Source organism: Protopterus annectens, chromosome 7.part0 (genome assembly GCF_019279795.1).
Source record: "Protopterus annectens isolate FY-2018-M chromosome 7.part0, PAN1.0, whole genome shotgun sequence".
Classification (NCBI taxonomy): Eukaryota; Metazoa; Chordata; order Ceratodontiformes; family Protopteridae; genus Protopterus; species Protopterus annectens.
This window is the reverse complement of record NC_056739.1, coordinates 1441386079-1441408268: the sequence shown is the minus strand read 5'-3', so window position 1 is coordinate 1441408268 and position 22190 is coordinate 1441386079.

Genomic DNA, 22190 nt, shown 5'->3' with positions numbered 1-22190 from the left:
GTCCAACTGGTCTCTTTCATTCTTCGTGTGTGTACAATCAGTGTCTCTAACCTCACTCTATGCTAGTAATGATCTCTTTCCTCTGATACAAACCTATCTCATTATTAAATGGAGTCTTGCATTGATTTGAAAACCAATTTAAGTTTCGGAGAATATGGTTCCTCTAGCTAACACCCTACCATAATGGCACAAACATCATTCCCAGGAGAATGATTTCTTAGTACTGACAATTAAAATCATTGGCTTCATCCTTCTGTGATATTTAGTTACATATTTTTGGAAATGGCTGCATATCAAACATAGTTTCTGTTTATTATCACTCCAGTGCTTACTTAGTTTTTTTTTTTTTAAGTATCATTCCACTTCAAAATGAAAATGTTGTCAAGGACCTTGGAACACAGGTTGATAATTCCCTTTCTTTTGACAATCATATGACAACAGCTGTCATGAAATCCTTTTATTTAGCATCACTAATTGACAAATTAATATCATCAAGGTCTAAAGTGGTAATCATTCCTTTATACTTGGCATTAATCAGACCAGTTATTAAGTACAATGACCTCTTTGAGCTATATCTCACTAAACATATAAAACTAATAGAAATACAGCAAATATTCAAAACAAACAGGATCATAGCAAGTCCAAAAAGTCAAAACTGTTGCACGGAGAAGCAGGACTCTTGAAAAGCAATGTCCATGTATACTCAAAAAGGCTGCCTGTAATGGCACACCATCAACTGTTCTTTAAATTCAAAAGTCAGTTACAAAAAGTCACAACTTGCTATTCAGCACTGTCAGGAACTTCCAATTGCATCAGTTAACTTCACCGAACAATAACTTGTAGACATTCAAATGCACTAATCCAAGCGTTCAGCGAAGTTTAAAGGAAAAGAAAAGTTTATTTAGCATCCGGCTAGCGCTTTCAACAAGGTCTTCTTCAGGCCGTTATACAATTTTTCAAAAACTTTCACATACATTTATAGAGGATGTGACATAAACAATCTGATGTCATATCCTGTGCAATTTAAAACAGTTAAAATGAAAACATTCACCTAACCATTTAAACACTGTGACATTTAAACACATAGCACTCTTGGTAGGAATAGCAAATATAGCTACTGTTTATAAAAGCATCAAAACTTTTTTGCATCCCTAAAACTATTACAAATAAAATATGTTAGAACTTTAAAATTATAAAACATTCTACTAACCATTTAAAGGCTATTGAGTTAAAATACCTGACTTTTAGTTAGGTATGACTTCTTACAAGCAACATTAGCACATGCGTTGACAAATGCCATAAACTACACTATTATTCGCACGATCATCAACAATTACAGTTCTGTGACTGTTCACACTAAAATACCTTGAAAGACTGAATATTCTACTAAACATTCAGACATCTTGAAGTAGTATACCTAACATTCCGTTAGGTATAAAAAATTGTAATATTACCAAACGCTAAATTCTTGTTACTTATAACACATATAAGACCTACGTGTGTGTGTGGGGGGGGTTGGGATGAAAGAGGGGGGGAGAGGGGAATGTGATACTGATGATGGTGTATGAAACAACTGGTGAAAGGTCAGTCATGCCAGACAAGGGGGTGGAATAGAAAGGGTAAAGGGAGTGGGGGGAAAAAGGGGGGGGATGATGGGAAGGGGCAGGAAAGCAAGGGATGGTAAATGATCCATACACAAATAGGATCAGAAACTAGGGAAAGAGGCGAGCACAGTGACAGAGTCATGCTAGAAAGTATTAAGCTAAGTGTTGGAATATGACTGGAAAACTAGATTCAGCGAATAGGTTTACCTTTGAGTATAGGCTTGATTGATATCCTGTCATTTAAGCCGGGGCTCCTATCAGCCCTCAATCTAATGATCCATCTCACCTCTGTCTGTTCTGTTTTATTATACACATCCCCTCTTCTATTACCCGGTTTGTTCAAGTCTATTACTTAAAACACAAAGCTATGTTCCTTCGAGGTATTCGAGACGTGTTTGGCCAGTGCATTGGATAAACATAGCATCTTAATTTTATAGACATGCTCCCTAATTCTCTCTTTAAGTTTTCTATCTGTTTTTCCTACGTAAAACGCAGGACAATATACGCAGGTGGCCAAATATATAACATGTTCAGAATCACATGTAGCTGGTGATGTAAATGTGAATTCTTGTTTAGTAGTTGGTGCGTAAATGCATTGGATTCTTTGATATACCTACATTGGTTACATTTATGACATTTCTTTGTTGTATTAATGTTATCACCACTAGGTCCTGCTCTATCTATCCTATTTGGGCCACACAACATCTTATGAAGGTTCATTTTATTTTTATATGTAAATTTAGGGGTATCACCTAACATCTTAGAAATGGTTGCATCTGTTAAAAGGATATCCCAGTATTTCTTATAAATGTACTTAATGCTATTTACATCCTGAGTAAAATGTATGGGAATCCGAACACACTGATTACTAATATCGGGGAAATGTCCAGGGCTCAATGTGTCAGCATGTTGCACAGCAAAGTATGGATGTGCTCTACCTTCCCTTAGACTGTCTATCCCTCTAAAGTTTTCTTCAATTTCATCCTCTGCATACGACCTCTCCAAAAATTTAGTCCGTAGGTCGTCTAACTCACCCAGAAATCCTGGATAGTTAGAGTTCAACCTAGATGCTCTCATCACTTGGCTCCTCATAATATTACTAAATATATGGCCTGGATGCATACTGCTGCGATGAAGTAAGGTGTTTCTATAGCATTGTTTCCTGTACACCCCTGTATTCAGGGAACCATCAGGAAGCTTTTCTATGTACACATCTGGGTAGGGTATAACTTCTCTCGATTTAGTCATAGAGAATTTTAGAAATTTCGTAGCCGTGTTCATATTAATTTCCAAAATATTTAATTCCTCCTCTGTACCACCCCAAATCAGAAAGAGGTCATCAACAAATCTGGTGTAACAGAGGGCATATTTCCTAAATTTATCAAACTGAAAAAGTGATTCATCCTCCCAATCGGCCATAACTAAGTTGGCGTAGCTATTGGCACAAGAAGTGCCCATAGCTACGCCCATCCTTTGTATATAAATTTGACCATTAAAAATGAAGATGTTATTCATTAATACTATTTCCATTAGGTTACAAATCACCTCAATTCTACCTTCAGAGTAAGTACCTTCCTTCACTAACCGTCTATTAAGCCTCCTGAGTCCATCATGATTTGGTATCACTGTAAAGAGTGACTGGACATCAAATGTTACTAACAATATATCATGTATGTCATGCTTATTTTGGGTTTCCACCATTTCCTCATATAGTTTAATTAAAAACTGTTTCATATCCCTTAATATATGCTCATACTTGTTAACTATAGGCCTTAACAAAGATTCCAAGTATAGAGATATGGGCTCGGTAATCCACCCTTTACCTGCAACAATGGGTCTCATTGGTGGACATTCACCATCTTTGTGTATCTTAGGAATACCTTGAATGATAGGTATAGTAGGATGTTCAACTATAAAGTATTTAAATAATTCCTCATTAATTTTACCTTTCTTCAACATAGCATCTAAACTTTTGTACACATTAGATATAATCCTATCAACTGTATTAGTATTAATCTTTTGGTAGAAGCTATTGTCATCTAACATTGAGGTCATCCGTTGTTTGTAGAAATCCATGTCCATCACAACGACTGGACCACCCTTATCAGCAGGCCTTATCATGATTGTCCTATCATTCTTTAGGCTTGTAAGTGCTTTTCTTTGGGTTGGTTTTAAGTTACCAGCCCATCTCTTACTTCTATTAGCATAATCATTCTTATGTAAGTCTTGTTCAACAAGTTGGGAATAAGCTTCTATGAGGGGATGGTAATTAGGAACATAGGTACTAGGTTTTCTGAATGGATGTTGTGTTTCCAAAGAATTATAAAAATTTAATTTAATTTGCAAATTACGAATAAATAGTTTCATATTGAAATGGAATATATCCACCAGGAAATTGACTGAAGAAGAGCCGTTTGTCTTAGAAAAAGGACTAACTTTTATCCCATCGACCAGAAGCGACATTACTGATAGTGTTATTGACTTGAAACTATTAGTGTGAACAGTCACAGAACTGTAATTGTTGATGATCATGTGAATAATAGTGTAGTTTATGGCGTTTGTCAACGCATGTGCTAATGTTGCTTGTAAGAAGTCATACCTAACTAAAAGTCAGGTATTTTAACTCAATAGCCTTTAAATGGTTAGTAGAATGTTTTATAATTTTAAAGTTCTAACATATTTTATTTGTAATAGTTTTAGGGATGCAAAAAAGTTTTGATGCTTTTATAAACAGTAGCTATATTTGCTATTCCTACCAAGAGTGCTATGTGTTTAAATGTCACAGTGTTTAAATGGTTAGGTGAATGTTTTCATTTTTAACTGTTTTTAAATTGCACAGGATATGACATCAGATTGTTTATGTCACATCCTCTATAAATGTATGTGAAAGTTTTTGAAAAATTGTATAACGGCCTGAAGAAGACCTTGTTGAAAGCGCTAGCCGGATGTTAAATAAACTTTTCTTTTCCTTTAAACTTCGCTGAACGCTTGGATTAGTGCATTTGAATGTCTACAAGTTATTGTTCGGTGAAGTTAACTGATGCAATTGGAAGTTCCTGACAGTGCTGAATAGCAAGTTGTGACTTTTTGTAACTGACTTTTGAATTTAAAGAACAGTTGATGGTGTGCCATTACAGGCAGCCTTTTTGAGTATACATGGACATTGCTTTTCAAGAGTCCTGCTTCTCTGTGCAACAGTTTTGACTTTTTGGACTTGGTATTATTTATTTTCTTGTGTGCACGGAGCTTGTTGTGAGTGCTATCTTATCTTTACAAAAAGGATCATAGACCTAACATCCTTGAGCTATCAAAGCAGTCTAGAAGCCCTGCTTCTTTTTTCAGAGTCTTATAGACTATATGGGAAAATCTCTGCATCTCTTACCAATATTTGTGACAGGTTGTCCTAGATCTGTTATTTCTTTGCAGATCCAATGGTCCAAACTAGTACTTGAACCAGGGGCTTAAATCTTGACCAAAAGATAAATAGATAAATTGAACTTGGTGGAGCAAAAGGTTAATAACCCAGCACCTCTCAAGCCCGTGAAATAAATGCCACATGCACGTTAAGCTGTGCAATTCAAGATCTTCCTTTAAACATAAACCTAAAAGACTCAATAGGATTTCACAGATTTACTCTGGGGGTGACTTATGGCCCTCCTGGAGAAAGGAAGTGCATCCAGAGGAAAGAAACTGGCAAGGCATAAACATTCACAAGATTCAATTGCCTTGGAATATCTATGAAGCAATGAATCATTTAATCTATAACTCCCCTGGTATGTCACCCTGTGACCAGTCTCTACTTCCCACTTTGACGTCTCACCTAATTTCACTCTTTCAAGTTTATCTCACCCATGCTGTAGGCCTTTCTCCATGAATCCTAACCATAGCTTTTGCTTCTATATTTGTTTTAGTACATCCATTTTAGCAGAAAAACCTTTATTAAATAATCAGGTAGTCCCAAGTTAATATTCTAAAAACACTGCATACTGAAACTCATGGTTACTCCATCTTTCAGTTTTCTAAATAGCATAGGCAGGTTTCCTTGATGAAGTTTTTGCTTTTTTCCTTTGTGTTGATTTATTTATTTTTCTTTAATGTCTTCTTATATTTTTTGGCTGCTCCCATGAAGGGTCACCACAGTAGATTATCTGCTTCCGTTTCTTCCTGTCCTCTGCATCTTGCTCTGTCACACCAACACCTGCATGTCCCCTCTCACCATATCCATAAACCTTATTTTAGGCCTGCCTCTTTTCCTCTTACCTGGCTGCTCCATCCTCAGCATCCTTTTCCCAATATACCCAGCATGCCTCCTCAGCACATGTCCAATCCAAGGCAATTTCGCTTCTCTGGCTTTGTCTCAAAACTTTCCAACCTGAGCTGACCCTCTAATATACTGATTCCTAATCCTGTCCATCCTCATCACACCCAGTGTAAATCTTAACATCTTTAACTCTGCCACGTCCAGCTCTGACTCCTGTTTTTTTTGTCAGTGCCACCATCTACAGCCCTTATAATGTACCTGGTTTCACTACCATCTTGTAGACCTTCCCTTTTGCTCTTACTGGTACCCATCTGTTACAAATCACACATGACACTCTTCTCCACCCACTCCACCCTGCCTGCACTCTCTTCTTCACCTCTGTTCCACACTCGCCATTACTCTGAACTGTTGATCTTAAGTATTTAAAGTCACCCACCTTAGCCAGCTCTTCTCCCTGTATCCTCACCATTCCTCTGTCCTCCCCCCTCATTCACACACATATATTCTGTCCTGGTCCTGCTAACCCTCATCCTTCTTCTCTCTAGAGCATATCTCATCCTCTCCTGGGTCTTCTCAACCTGTTCTCGACTCTCATTACAAATCATAATGTCTTCTGCAAACATCATAACCCACACGGAGTCCTGTCTGATCTCACCTCTAAACGTGTCCATCACCATTGCAAATAAGAAAGAGCTCAGAGCTGATCCTTGATGTAATCCTACCTCCACCTTGAATGCACCCATCACTCCTACCGCATACCTCAACACTGTCACACCGCCCTCATGCATATCTGTTAGAAAAATATGTATTAATGTGTGTATGCTTAAAGCCAATTAATAATCAAATGATTTAATACACTTTTCATTCTATTTTTCATGCACTGTGTTATATATAAATTGAGTTTCATACGACACTGAAAAAGATGCTTTTTGAAAACTGACGTATGCTTTCTGAAACTTGCAAGTTGCCCTCTGACCTAGTAACTGCTAGCACAGCAATATTCATGTTTGTGCCTTTTGGAAATGTACTTGAGAAGCAGATGCTTATCTGCTAGGTCAGGAATGAATGAATGAATGAACAATACTATATTCTGTAAATGTAATGATTTTAGACAATCAGCTCTGTACGAACCATGAGAACATGTGCAGCTGCAGTAACTTAGAGATAAAATAGACAAAGGATTATTAGAGAAATGAACTGCTAGCATTGTGCTTGAATTAGCCATAGTACCTTGAATGGTAACATAACATGTATCTAACTGGTAGTAATCAAGGCCATGTTATTTTCCTCAGGAAGTTTCGCATAAAAATTGATAAATCATCAGAAATTCATGGGAATGATGGTTAACAGATGATGATGAAAAAGGTGGTAATCTGTTACGTCAGCTTGGTAGGCCATGACTAGTTATAGAATGTATAAAAATGAAAGTATTTCCTGTTTCTGGTTAGACAAACTCTGTATTAGCATGTTTTTGTCTCCTTGCTGCAAGATTAAAGTGCCTTAACCTGAACCTACTGTGTTTTGATCATTTTTAAAGTATATTTTTCCTTTGACAGTTTGGTCCTTCGGACCAGAAAGTACCTCTCGCTCTAGGCCTAGGTCAGAATTGGGCCCGGTGGCATGCATCCATACAGAGAAGAGGCCAAATCGGCTCTTCTGTTTTGAAAGACCTCCGACTGAATTGTCGTTCGAAAGAGGCCAGACACTGTTTCTGATCTGGGATTGGAGGACGAGTCAACGATCCGTTGGATCAACTCACGGAGGGTCAGGTAAGGAGGAATTACCTTATTTCTGTTTTAAGATCAGGGACTAATTACAGAACTGTTTTTTGTCAAGGAGATTTGCATGTGCAGATCTGGGACAGAAAAAGGGGTTACTGTTTTTTGTCTTAGATCAGGGAAACAGGATAGGTAGGCAGTTATTCTAGATAAACTGTGAAAAGGTATAGAACTGTGGTACCATGTGATAAAAAGGGTTACGCAACAATTTACAGCTTAGCTAAGGAAACAATGGGAAATCAGTGTACAAAAAGCTCCCGAGACTCGCCCCTAACTGAAGACGCGAAGTATATGCAATTACAGCATGCCGACAATGTTAAGTATTATACAAAATGGGTTGACAAGTATAAATTTGATGGTAACTTAGATAAACTCGCACTTATGAAACTTGTCAGGCAACTAAAAACAGATGCAAAAGGTCAATTAAAAAAGCAATGACAATTAGGAGTCCCTCAGGTGCATAGGTGGCTTGAGGAACCAAATCGCAGGGAACTGAAAATAAAGAATTCGAAAATGATGTTCTTAGATAAAGAAGACAATAACTTGGTAATAGCAACAGCTCCTCCTTCGCCCCCTCTGCTTCCCTTACCAGAATATGAAGCGAGTGGACAAGCTGATCCACCTCCGCTATATCCCGCTGTTTCTACAGCATCTAAACCGTTTGTCAGGGATCTTATCGAGACAAGGTCTCGAACACGCGACTTGAGGAGGGAGATTGAATTATGTGAAATAAATAGAAAATCACAGGCTATGAGTGAAGAAGAGATATGTCCACTCATAGAAGTACCAAATCCTCAGGCAGGACAGGCAGGACAGGATCCAACTCTTTTAGTTTATAGACCGTGGACACCGGAGGATATCCGGAAAGCCACAGAAGGAATTCCCCATCCAAAAGTGAATTTTCGAAAATTTTTTGAAGACTTACAGGGTATGAGATTAAGTTACCATTTGAATGGAGAAGAAGTAGAAAAAGTAGTTAGACCAATTGTAGGTCCAGACTGGCACATGATTAGTGGCGACTGGAATCCTCGTGACGCACAGCTTAGACCACTCCCACATACTAATGCAGAATTGGATGGCAGAGTGAAAGGTCTGACAGACCGAATCTCTGAAAAATGGAAGCCTAGAGCTGATTGGACTTGCATTAATCAGTGCATTCAACAAGAAGGTGAAACAGTTGATAGATATTATGCTAGATTATTGGAATGTTTTAATAACCACTGTGGAATGTAGATACCAGAAAACCAGACACAAGATTCCCCATATGAACAACAGCTAAAGAATGCATTCTTGAAGGGTAGTATAACTCCCATTAGCCGCTTTATTACGAAGCACATGGTAGATCATCGTACAAGTAGACTGCAGCCATTACTTGAATATGCTATAAATGCAGAAAGACATTTTAATAGTAAAAAAAAAAAAAAGAAAACTCAAGTATTTTCGGCAGAAGATGGGTCAGAAGTATTTGTAGTACAAACTGGGAGAAAGGGTAAGAAGAATACCCAGGGAAATAAACAATCTGACAAGCGATCAGAGGATTTTGAAGAAAGAAAGAAAAAGGGTGAATGTTTTAAATGCGGGAAAAAAGGACATTTAGCAAGGGATTGCAGGCTAAATAAAAAGGTGACTACAGAAAATAAGGAAGATGAGGAATGACTATATGATAGTCAGGAATCACTGAATGATGATAAACAGGAAAGAACAAGTGCAAATGTGACAGCAAGGGTAGAGGATGTGACAGAAGGGGTAGAGGATGTACATGAATTTGCAGACATTGAAGAAAATGAAATTTTGGACTTAGCCTTATTGAGCCTAGAGCTTTACTTAGCAGATACAAAACTGGAAGTGATGCTTCTGGTAGAGGGGAGGGAAGTCACATTTTTGTGTGACTCAGGGGCTTCACGGACCCTGATACACCCTTCCAAATTACCGGAAGATTCAGAATCACCAGATTATATACTAGTGAAGGCAGCTAATGGACAGCTGTATCGGGAGCCACTCTCCCATGACATAGCAATAACAGACCCTGTTTCAGGAATGACCCAGAAAAGTAAAATTGTAGTTTCTGCAAAATGCCCAGTAAATCTTTTGGGCAGAGACTTAATGCAGATATTTGGCATAGCTGTAGTTCCAGCCATGCAGGGTATGGAAGCACAGTGACAAATGGATACTTTTGTAGTGCAACCGGAGGGTGAGACATATTATTGGTACAGCCAGGACTTAGTTACGACTGGTCCAGGGGCAGTAACTGAAGAACTGATGAACGTAACCATCAGTAAGTTCCCCTCCCTCGACACTGACAAACAGCATTTGCTGCATTGTACTCTATATTACTGTAATAGACCAGGATCTGATAAAGATTATAAGCAAGAATTGTTTCAGAACCACGCAAACAGACTAGTGTTACGAAATTTGTACTGGGACACAGAAGGAAACAGTGTAGTAAGCTGCTCATTGCCCCAGGAATTTTTAGCACTTTACAAATCTAATCAATTGCCACATGTTAGCTTACTAAGAATAGAGATTTGAAATGGGCAGACTTAGGTGAAAAAGTCACAAGGTTGGAAAAGTAGACAGAATTAGAACTCTCTGAACGAGGAGTACAGAAACAGAAATTGAATTGGATAATGCAGACACACCCAGCTGTGCACTCACAGGCAAGTAAGAATATCTGAGTATTACTCTTAGTGGAGGAAGAGGAAAAAGCCTTGCAAAACATACCAGAGACTCTCTGGTCAACAGGGAAATCAGATGTAGGACTTATTCGTACAGCAGGACCAGTTACTATTACACCAAAATCAGCATTTAGACCCCAGAAAAGACAGTATCCCTTGAGAAAAGATGCAGAGATAGGGATCAAACCTATAATAGCAGCCTTACTTAAGGAAGGAGTCTTAATGGAATCTCCTGATTCACCATGTAATACACCCTTATTTCCTGTCGGGAAAGCAAACGGGGAATGGTGTATGGTCCAAGATTTACAAGTTGTAAATAATGCAGTTATACCCAGGGCACCAATGGTGCCAGATCCGCACACCTTACTGAATGATTTATAACCTCAGCAAAAGTATTTTTCTGTGGTAGATATTAGTAATGCATTTTTCTCAATACCGATACACCCCGACAGCCAACATTGGTTTGCTTTTACATTTCAGGGAAAGCGATATACATATACGAGATTACCACAGGGATATTGTGAAAGTCCAACAATATTTGCACAAGAAATGGCAAGCAACCTGGTGGGATTTATCCAACCGAGAGGTAGTCAGATTTTACTTTATGTAGACGACATTCTGCTGGCATCCCCCACCCAGCAAGAATGTAAGGAAGACACCATAGCATTATTACAGTTTTTAGCTACTCAAGGACACAAAGTAAACAAGAATAAACTACAACTTTGGAGAAAACAAGTTAAGTACTTGGGATATGTAATATCCAAAGAAGGTAGAATATTAGACAAAGATAGAAAGACAGCAATATTGCAAGCACCTAGACCAACTACCAAGAAGGAAATGATGTCCTTCCTGGGAACTACTAATTTTTGTCAGAGTTGGATACCAAATTATGCTTTGGAATCTGCTGCACTGGCCAATTTGATATTCAAAAAGCCGATGGCAGCACAGGATTTATTACAATGGACACCAGAAGCAGAAGCAGCTTTCTGCAAGCTGAAACAACTGATAGCATCATCAATAGTTTTAGGATTACCAAACTATCATAAGCAATTTTTTCAGACTGTAGACTGTAAGCAGGGTTATATGACATAGGTATTGACACAGCAGCATGGGGAGAAACAACGCCCCATAGCTTACTATTTCATCACAGTTAGACCCAGTGGCGCGGTCCCTGCCCCACTGTGTACAAGCAGTAGTTGCAGCTGTGATGGCAGTGCAGGCTTCGGCCTCAATAGTGTTATTCTACCCTCTCACATTGAGAGTGCCTCATGCAGTTGCAATTATTTTACTGCAAGAAAAAGTAGCATATCTTTCTCCTGCTAGACATCTTTCCTGTATGACTATACTGTTGAGCCAACCTCATATGACAATTGAATGATGCACAACTTTGAATCCATCAACCTTGTTCCCAACCCCTGCAGATGGCAAACCGCACTGCTGCCTGCAGGAGATTGAGCAAAAGATGTTGCCTAGACAAGACCTTACAGATGTTCCCTTGGATGATGCCGAGGTTACATACTATGTGGATGGCTCGTGCAGGAGGGGTCCTACAGGACAGATCCTAGTGGGATATGCAGTCGTTTCTGATACTGAAACTTTAGAAGCAAAATCTTTACCACACAATTTATCAGCACAAGCGGCAGAGTTGATTGCCTTGACAAGGGCATGTACCTTAGCAAAAGGTAAGAAAGTGAACATTTATATTGACAGTCAGTATGCTTTTTCTACTGTACATGTTTTTGCGCAGCAGTGGAAAAATAGAGGAATGATAACATCTACTGGTAAACCAATTAACCATGCACAATTTATTTTAGATCTATTAGACTATTCAGTTACCTCAAAAAGTAGCTATTTACAGATGCATAGCTCATACCAAGCAACAGGATAAGATTTCAAAAGGTAATGTGTGGGCTGATACAGCTGTGAAGCAAGCAGCTTCAGCCTCAGAGGCTTTTCTTTTGAGTGAGGAATTACAATCCTCTGAGACCTTAGATTTAGAAATGTTAAAAACAATGCAGACATTTACTACAAGTGTACAAAAACAGAAGTGGATAAAACGAGGAGCAATCCTTGAAAAGGGATTGTACATCTCCAAGGAGATGAAACCAATTTTGCCATCTAACTTGTTTAGATATGCAGCTTTGTTGAGCCATGGGCAGAGCCATGTCTCAACAGGGGGGATGGTACAGTTAGTGAATTGAGTATTTACAACCTATGGATTTACAAATTACACAAAAAAGTTCTGTGCAGCATGCCATGTTTGTAACAAGCATCATGCACAAGGGGCATTGAAGCCTAAGCAAGGGAGTTTCCCTACACCACCATATCCATTTCATACTATTTGTATGGATTTCATAGAACTGAATAAATGCGAGAATAAAAAGTATTGCCTTATCATTATAGATATGTTTTTCAAATGGGTGGAAGCTTTTCCAACTAAAAATCCAGATGCAGCTATGGTTGCAAAGGTTCTTGTTAAAGAAATTATACCCAGATTTGGCATACCGGAAAAGATTTATAGTGATAACGGTACACATTTCGTGAACCAAACAGTACAGCAACTTAGTCATTATTTTGGAATATCATTAAAGAATCACTGCGCTTATCACCCCCAATCTCCAGGGTTAGTAGAGAGGCATAATGGGGTGTTGAAGAACAAGCTTAGGAAGCTGATGACTGAGACACAAAAGAATTGGGTGCACTGTTTGCCTTTAGCACTATTGAACATGAAAACTGTTCCAAATGCAAAAGGATTAACTCCTTTCAAAACTTTGTTTGGGAGGGCATATTATACACCTCAGTGGAAACCTCTCATGTCTGCAGAGCAGGAGGCTGACAGTTCACTTGCAGGGTATATGAGGCGATTTTTGAATAACAAACTTTTGCAGTTAAATTCTGTTTCAGATAAAGAACAATTGAAATCGGAAGCACCAGTAGCCCCAGGCACCTGGGTCTGGGTGAAGATTGTGAAGCGAAAGAACTGGAGTTCTCCGAAGTGGGAAGGACCATACCAGGTACTACTGTCGACACCCACTGCAGTCAAAATCGCGGAGTGAGCTTCCTGGATTCATTTGATGCACTGTAAACTGGTTAAGAACCTTGAATTGGACAAAAACTTTGTTACTGTTGTACAACGAGAGCATAATGGCCAGGTATAGAGTGAATAGAGACATTGCGCAACCTCAGAAAACTTGTATGATTGTTTTAATAGCTATGCTAATCACACTATTCTTTTTGTTGTGGCCACTCCTTTTTCCTGCAACAAAAGTTGAACTGATTAGACGTAATGAACCAAACATAGACTGGCATCCGAACTTCAACACTTATCAGGCAATTACACGTGTGTATGCTGAGACTTTTAATGTTTTGAATTGCTGGGTCTGTACAGCCATACCAACAGCTTATGGGGGTTTATTGATGGCTGCTATCCCCCTAGAGGTCAATGAGACCTGGTAAAATTTTTTTTTTGACATGGTTGCTATTAAAACACATGATAAGGTAGCACTGTATTTGCCTGTAACACAAAAAGGAATTGTATGTTTTTACAAAAATGACACCATCCAAGTTGGATGGAGTAAGTGTAATGTCACAGTACAGTATAAATGTTATAGAAAACCAAACGATTTAGGTGGAGCTTGTAATACAGATTATAACTCATTCTTGAAATCTATGCATAAGACTCTTGATCAGGTACAACGTAATCCTGTACTTTTTAAACAGTTATCTGTAATAGATAGGAAAATGTTTCATGCGGGACAGTCATTTCACAACAAAGTAACAACTAAAGTAGAGGACTGTTATTTTGTGCGTGGTAAAAAAGCATATAAATGGTTACCTGAGAATTGGTCTGGCAGTTGTTTTTTGGGGTACCTGGTCCCGGCCATCTGACACACTGCAGTTTTGCCTCAGGGGAATATTTGAAATACCCGAGATGTGACCAAAAAGACTGTCAAGAAACCTGAAAATCCAGTGGGAAAGATCGAAGTGGGCTAGAAAGACCATCATAATGTGGGAACCAAACTTGCGCACATGGACTTGAGTGATGCTGTTATATCCTGGGCAGGTATATTACCTGCATATGGTGCAGTTAAATCGATATGGGAGCTGCAAAAACTGTCAAAACTTCTCGAAGTAATGAGTAATGCGACTTTTTCTGCTCTTGAACTGAAAACTGATGAAATGAATGCCATGAGAACTGTAGTACTCCAAAACCGAATGGCTCTTGACTTCACCCTAGCCGCGAGGGGTGGGACGTGCACTTTAATCAAAGAAGAATGCTGTGCGTTTATTCCTGATCATCAGCATGAGATTAACGATCATCTCGAGGTGATTCAGCAAGTGTCGGCCATGACCAAACCAGGCCCAAACCCTCTGACAGACTTTTTCCAGAATGTATTTGGGGGAGGGGTTCCATCCTAATGAACATATACTGATTGCCATTGGGGTAGGATTACTCCTAATAGGAGTTTGTGTTTGTTGTGGAATCCCCTGCATGAAGAAATTAATCAAAGAATTCATAGATATATCAGTATCTGAGACTATGTATCAAAGTACTGAATTTGAAGAGCTGCTAGAATGTGAAACACTTTCATAAAAGTTTAAACTGAATGACTTTCTTAACTGCAAATCCTAAATGGAAGAGGTTAGGAAAAGAAACAAGCTGTTTATTCTTTTTTGAAAATAGAATTAAAAAGTATTAACGGGAGGGAAATGTTCAAAAAATACATAGTAATGTGTGTATGCTTAAAGCCAATTAATAATCAAATGATTTAATATGCTTTTCATTCTATTTTTCATGCACTGTGTTATATATAAATTGAGTTTCATATGAGACTGAAAAAGATGCTTTTTGAAAACTGCAGTATGCTTTCTGAAACTTGCAAGTTGCTCTCTGACCTAGTAACTGCTAGCACAGCAATATTCATGTTTATGCCTTTAGAAAATGTACTTGAGAAGCAGGTGCTTATCTGATAGGTCAGGAACGAATGAATGAACAATACTATATTCTGTAAATGTAATGATTTTAGACAATCAGCTCTGTACAAACCATGAGAACATGTGCAGCTGCAGTAACTTAGAGATAAAATAGACAAATGATTATATGAGAAATGAACTGCTAGCATTGTGCTTGAATTAGCCATAGTCCCTTGAATGGTAACATAACATGTATCTAACTGGTAGTAATCAAGGCCATGTTGTTTTCCTCAGGAAGTTTCACATAAAAATTGATAAATCAGCAGAAATTCATGGGAATGATGGTCAACAGATGATGATGAAAAAGGTGGTGATTTGTAATGTCAGCTTGGTAGGCCATGACTAGTTATAGAATGTATAAAAATGAAAGTATTTCCTGTTTCTGGTTAGACAAACTCTGTATTAGCACGTTTTTGTCTCCTTGCTGCAATATTTAAGTGCCTTAACCTGAACCTACCATGTTTTGATCATTTTTAAAGTATATTTTTCCTTTGACAATATCCTGTACCACTCTTACATACTTCTCTGGCACTTCCAACTTCCTCATAAAATACCCAGTACCACAACTCCTTTCTAGGGGCCCTGTCGTATGCTTTCTCTAAGTCAACAAAGACACAATGCAACTCCTTCTGACCTTCTCTATACTTCTCCATCAACACCCTCATTACAAACATTGCATCTGCAGTGCTTTTTCCTGGCATGAAACTATAGTGCTGCTCACTAATCATCACCTCCCTTCTTAACCTAGCTTCCACTACTCTTTCCTATAACTTAATGTTGAGATGATCAATTGTATCCCTCTGTAGTTACTACAGCTCTGCACATCACCCTTATGCTTAAAAATTAGTATTAATACACTTCTCCACTCCTTAGGCACCCTCTCACTTTCCAAGATTTTGTTAAACAATCTGGTTAAAAAAAAACACTGCCATCTTTCCTAAACACCTCCATGTTTCCACAAGTATGCCATATGGACCAACAGTCTTTCAATTCTTCATCCTCTTCATAGCAATTTTCATATTAATTTTTATATTCATATTTATTTCATATTTATTTTTCTTTACTATATCCTCCTTAATTTAACTTCAGTCTATTGCTACAGCTGCAGATGGTTGAATCCCATTGGCATTTGAAACCCACTTTTAAACGTTTTTCCCAGATGACAGTTTAGTGTCATTGTCTTTTAGTGCTGTAGTTGTATTACAGCACCTCATTTCTGCTGCCTGTAGCTCATTTTTGTTTTCCATAATATTTATAACTTTTACTCAAATTCGGTTATATTTATTTCCTTTAGTCTTATTTTATTTATCTCCTTGTTTTTTTTCTGTACATTTCTGTAGATTGATTTATTAGTTAACTGCATTATATTGCAATTAGTAACAAAAGCACTATAATTAATTAAACTTTAATTTCTATGATTTCTGCATTGCTGGTTCTCAGCATATGATGGCATTATTATTATGGGACTGCAGTTTCCATGATCTTTCTCTGATTTATGGCATGATCTCTCTAACATCATTCATCAGTATAACACAACACTGTTAAACTTAGCAACTTCAGTGACAAATGATGAATGCACTCGGGAGAAACAAAGCAGTAAGATTTTTAAATGTAGCTTCAGTATCAGTTTCAGTAAACAGCTTGGCTACCAGCATCACATGCATGTTTGTCCAGATTGTACAGTTCATACAAACATTCACGGAAATCAATCCTAACCATTTGAATGTATTAGAATTTACTGTGTCTTCCCCGGCAGGATCAGTCGAAGAATATGAAAAAGACATATTGCTATATGATGCTTAAAAGATCTTTGCACAGTGTTGTTTTAATAACATGGAGATGCACTAGCATATATTTGTGTGTCACTTAAAGAGACACACACTGTGTCTGGATGAGATTTGTTGCTATGATGAATATGTTTCCACAACACTGATAACTTATCTTCACAGACGTGTATCATAGTGCTCTTAGAATAAAAAAGCCTCGTACATAAAAACGTGTTGCTGTGTTTTTCATTGTACATATTTTGCAAGTTATAAGAGTGTATGATTCAAATTCCTTTCCACATCTCAAACTACGTTTACTTAAATACATTTATATATTGTTGATTTTAAGGACAGCTCCTCCACTGATTTTTGTCTTGTCTTTGTCACAATGAGTTGAAGATATTGATGTGTGTAATAGCACTGAATAACTTCTGATTTCCTGAATTAGCAAATATAAAAATGAGAATTCTGTAGAACTGTGGCAAGAATTACATGAATTTGTAATACATATGTCTGCTAATTGGACTTACAAGGGCATTAGTAAAACATTTGTCAGCAGCAAATGCTAAGAACATGTTTACTGCATCTTCATTTGTAATTATAAATCATATTAGTTGGCAGAAATGGTTATATATTATACTGCAGTCTCACTAGAGAACGGGTAACTCTTTTGAGTCTCTTAATGTGTTGCTTAATTTTCCACACATACATTGCTCTGAAATAAGTTGTGCTTATGACACTGCACTGTATTTTTATTTTGTATACAAGAAAACTGTATTACTTGAACTGTAATACAGTGTTTGTAATATATGAAGCAACCTAAGCCTCAAATCTGGCACCATGAAGTATTGCCTAGCTTTTATATAGGTTCATAGGTTCATAGGTAGGTACTAGGCTATCTGCCCGAGGGCATTTATAAGCCTAGCCAGTGTGTGTCAGTGTTCGCCACCCCATTGATTAATTAACTGAGTTTCTGTCAAGAAGAGCCAATGAAGTGATCCCAGGGGTGTATTTGCTGTTACCCATCCACTCGTCAAGGTTTCTCTTGAAGAGTGTTAGTGAGAGTCTCTGCCTAATGTAGTTAGGAATTTTGTTCCAAAGCATGTGGAGTCTCTGTGACAGGAATCTATCCCTCTAGCATGTTCACTTTATTGTTGTGGCGAGGTTTAGCTCACTAGAGCGAGTGGCTCGCAGTGACTTGGATTTCTGTAGGTGGAGCATGTCCATCAATTCTGAGTTGGACATGGCTTTGAAAGTCAGGCAGAGATCACCTCTGAGTAAACGATATGCCACTGAGTACAGCTGGAGTTTTTCCAATTGGGCTGCATAGGACATATGTTTGAGGCCAGTAATCCTCTTGGTGAGGTACTTTTGTGGTCTTTCCAGCTCTTGGAAGTGTCTTGTGAGGTACATCCCAAACGGGGCATTGTACTCTATGATAGGTCTGATGAGTGACGAGTAGAGGGGCACTATAACCTCTTTATTTCTTGATGCAAACCCTTTAGTAATTAGATGGGCTACATAGAAGGATTTCCTAACTACTTTGGCAATACGATTGTCAAAGGAGAGATTACTATCTACCTGGGTCCCCAGATCTCTTATTACCTCTTCTGTATTAAGGGGGCTACCACCTATGTGGTAATTCATGGGTGTTTTGTTTTTCCCAAATGGGATGATTATGCAATATATGAATTATGCCGCAGGCATTTTGTACAAAATCATATCTGTATAAAAGTTAATCCTGGCTTGAAGATGAATTAGTTAACTGGTTTAAAATACCTTATATATCAAATTATTTAATGTACTTTTATTGTCCAATAAAACATTGTATTTAATGGCATGATATGATCTTAGCTTTCATGTTACAAGAACATTCTTTTGCTTGTTTTAAATAAACTGATTTGACTTTTATATTAACAGCAATAGATGCATACTTACATACTGGCATCCAATCACTGTGTTTAAACATTTTTGCTGGATTATTTTCATTTAAATAACTCTGTGCATTTAAAGATCATGTGGATGTCCGCAGATCCAAAAAAAGATGCCTTAATTTTAAAAGTAAGCAGACAAGCTTACCTTATTTTTCAAGATTTCCATTTTCAAAATGATTGTGCTGTTGCAATTATATAGTAAATCCTTTCAGAAAATGCCATCTCTCTTCCCTGTGTGCTCTGTCACGTCTGTGTTAAAAGCAACCATTTGTTTTAACAGTCAGACAGAAAGCACAAGTTTATCTGTTTACTGCAGTGAAAGGAGTATTCTGATTTCCTGTGTGTGTGTGTGTGTGTGTGTGTGTGTGTGTGTGTGTGTGTGTGTGTGTGTGTGTGTGGTGTGTGTGTGTGCAGTAAAACACAGGTGTGCTTGTATTATTATTATTTCTTTTTGAGCCAAAATATGACACTTTATTAATGTTCGTTTTGTGCAGTAATTCTTTTTTCATGCACTCTAACACAAAGCCATTCTCATTCCTTATACTTCCACGTGAATCTTCTTGCTAGTCTAGGAAGCAATGGCTAATGCATTTTATGCCCCACGCCAACCAAAAAGTACATAAACTAACAATTTTTTCAGACCTTTGATAATCTGCAGAGTGGCATACCTTTTCATCAACAACTTTGCAAAGTCATTTATGTGTTTATCTAAGAGGTCCAGTAACACTTTTGGAACCTTGCATTATAATGCAGGACAGACTGCATGCAATTAGATAGCCACCTTGCTTATGGCTGATTAGTCATTTTTTTCAGCAATAAACCACTTATCAATATTTAAATATTTTTATTATTAGTTAGACTGAGGTTAGTACAGGGATCCAGCTGGACTCTTTTCTGCCATGGCCCAGGTGATAACATAGAGAGAAAGAGAAGATAATTGCATAAATAATATGAGTTGCAAACAAGTTAGCACAGATGGTTATTACAGTAGATCAGGAATAAAATAAAATAGATAATATAAATATAGCAAGCAGAAGCATGCAGGTGAGCAAGGATTACTGTATGTAACACTACAGGAGTTAAAATACAAACAGGGCAAACTGAAAATTAGCACTGAACTAAACAGTACATCAGCGACGCCAGTAAGAATGACTTGTGCACTATGGTGCAGGTGATATATTATACTTTACATGCAATAATTGCTACAGCAAAGGAGTGCAATTTATTTTAGTGCTGGAAAAGACAAGAGGTGCAAGAAGATTGATGCATGCAGAAGTCATCAAGTGAGATAAACTTTAATTGGACTCACATGGTGACTTCTACATCCATTGGTGGTGTCTGTTTATCAGTTATTATTGTTTTAGGTGCAGGAATATGATGTAAGATTAAAAAATATGTACGCTTGTATGTGCATTACTTATTGCATAGTACTGTTACAATACTTTTGTTAAAATCATAATAAGGTACATTGCAAAAGGAGCATTATCAGTCAAGTATCCAAAACCCAAACATCCCAGTTTCCTTTCTCAAAGAGAGTGTATGTTTATAGTTGCTCCCAAACTCTATAAACATCATGATGACTTGTTTTCTCCCAGCTCTGCATTTAGCAATCTTGGTGAATGCCCCCCCCCAAAAAAAAAATGAATCTCTCTCTATACATAGATATAGATCCAGCCATAACCCGCTTTTCTCATGAGGTCAGGGTGTCACTTAACAGTGCCAATCATCCAGAGCTGCTGGGTGGCTATCCCTGCTGCATTAGCTCGTCCACACCACACACACTGACACCTTTGGCCAATTTAAAGTGTCAGATTCACCTACTGCATGTCTTTGGAATGTAAAAGGAAAGAGCGAAAGGAAACCCCCACAAAACACAAGGATGACATGCAAAGTCGGCATAGAAAGTAACCCAACTGATAATCAAACCAGGGAAAATCTTGCTCTGAGGTGACAATGCTATCTGCTGTGCCACTATACCACCCATATATATATCTATATCTATATATATATATATATATATATATATATATATATATATATAGAGAGAGAGAGAGAGAGAGAGATATCCCAAGATACCTATATATATATATATATATATATTTATATGGATTCATAGGTTCATAGGTTGGTACTGGGCTATCTGCTCGAAGGCATATATTAGCCCAGCCACGTTGTGTGGTATTCACCTCCCCTTTAGTAGTTCCCTAGACCCTTGTACTAGCAGCTAGTACCCTTGGCCCCTATCTAGTAGTGCTGTTGGTGTGATCCCCGGTGTGAACTTTCTGTTACCTATCCACTCATCAAGGTTCCTCTTGAAGAGTGATAGTGAGGGGCTCTGTCTTATGTAGATCGGGACCCTGTTCCATAGTAAGGGAAGTCTCTGTGAAGGGAATCTATCCCTCCAGCATGTTCTATTCATTATTGTGTTGAGGTTTATATCCCTAGAGCGTGTAGCTCGAGTAGATTTGGTTTTGCTAAGATGGAGCATGTTCAACAATTCTGGGTTGGACATGGCTCTGTGCGTTAGAGAGAGATCGCCTCTGAGAAGGCGGTATGCAACAGAGAACAGTTTTAGCTTTTTCAATCATGCTGCATAGGGCAACTGTTTGAGGCCAGTAATCCTCTTGGTTAGGTACCTCTGTGGTCTCTCCAGCTGCTGGAGATGTCTAGGAAGGTACATTCCAATTGGTGCATTGTACTCAATAATGGGTCTGATGAGGGAAGAGTAGAGGGGCACCATTACATCCTTAGATCTTGATGCGAACCCTTTCCTGATCAGTTGGGTCACATAGAAGGATTTTCTAACCACTTTGGCAACATGGTTATCAAAGGAAAGCTGACTATCTACTTGGTAAATCTATCTATCTACTTAGAAAGTTCACTACTTTGAACTTGTAATAGGAAGCCTCACTTCTGCAAAAGTTCACTTTAATGAAAGTGAACTTTTGCGTTAAGTACACTTCACCGAAAACACCGCAGCACAGTGGAGGGCATAAAAAACAAGCTATGTCCTCCACTATAGTGCAATAGTTATGGACCTTAGGGTTAAGGCACGGGTTAGGGTAAAGGGATAGTTAGTAAAGCTATCCCCTTACCCTAACCCTAAGGTTTGTGACTATCGCACCATAGTGGAGGACATTGCTATTCCCTTCACTGCGCTGCAGTCATCACAGACCATAGGGTTAGGGCACGGGTCAT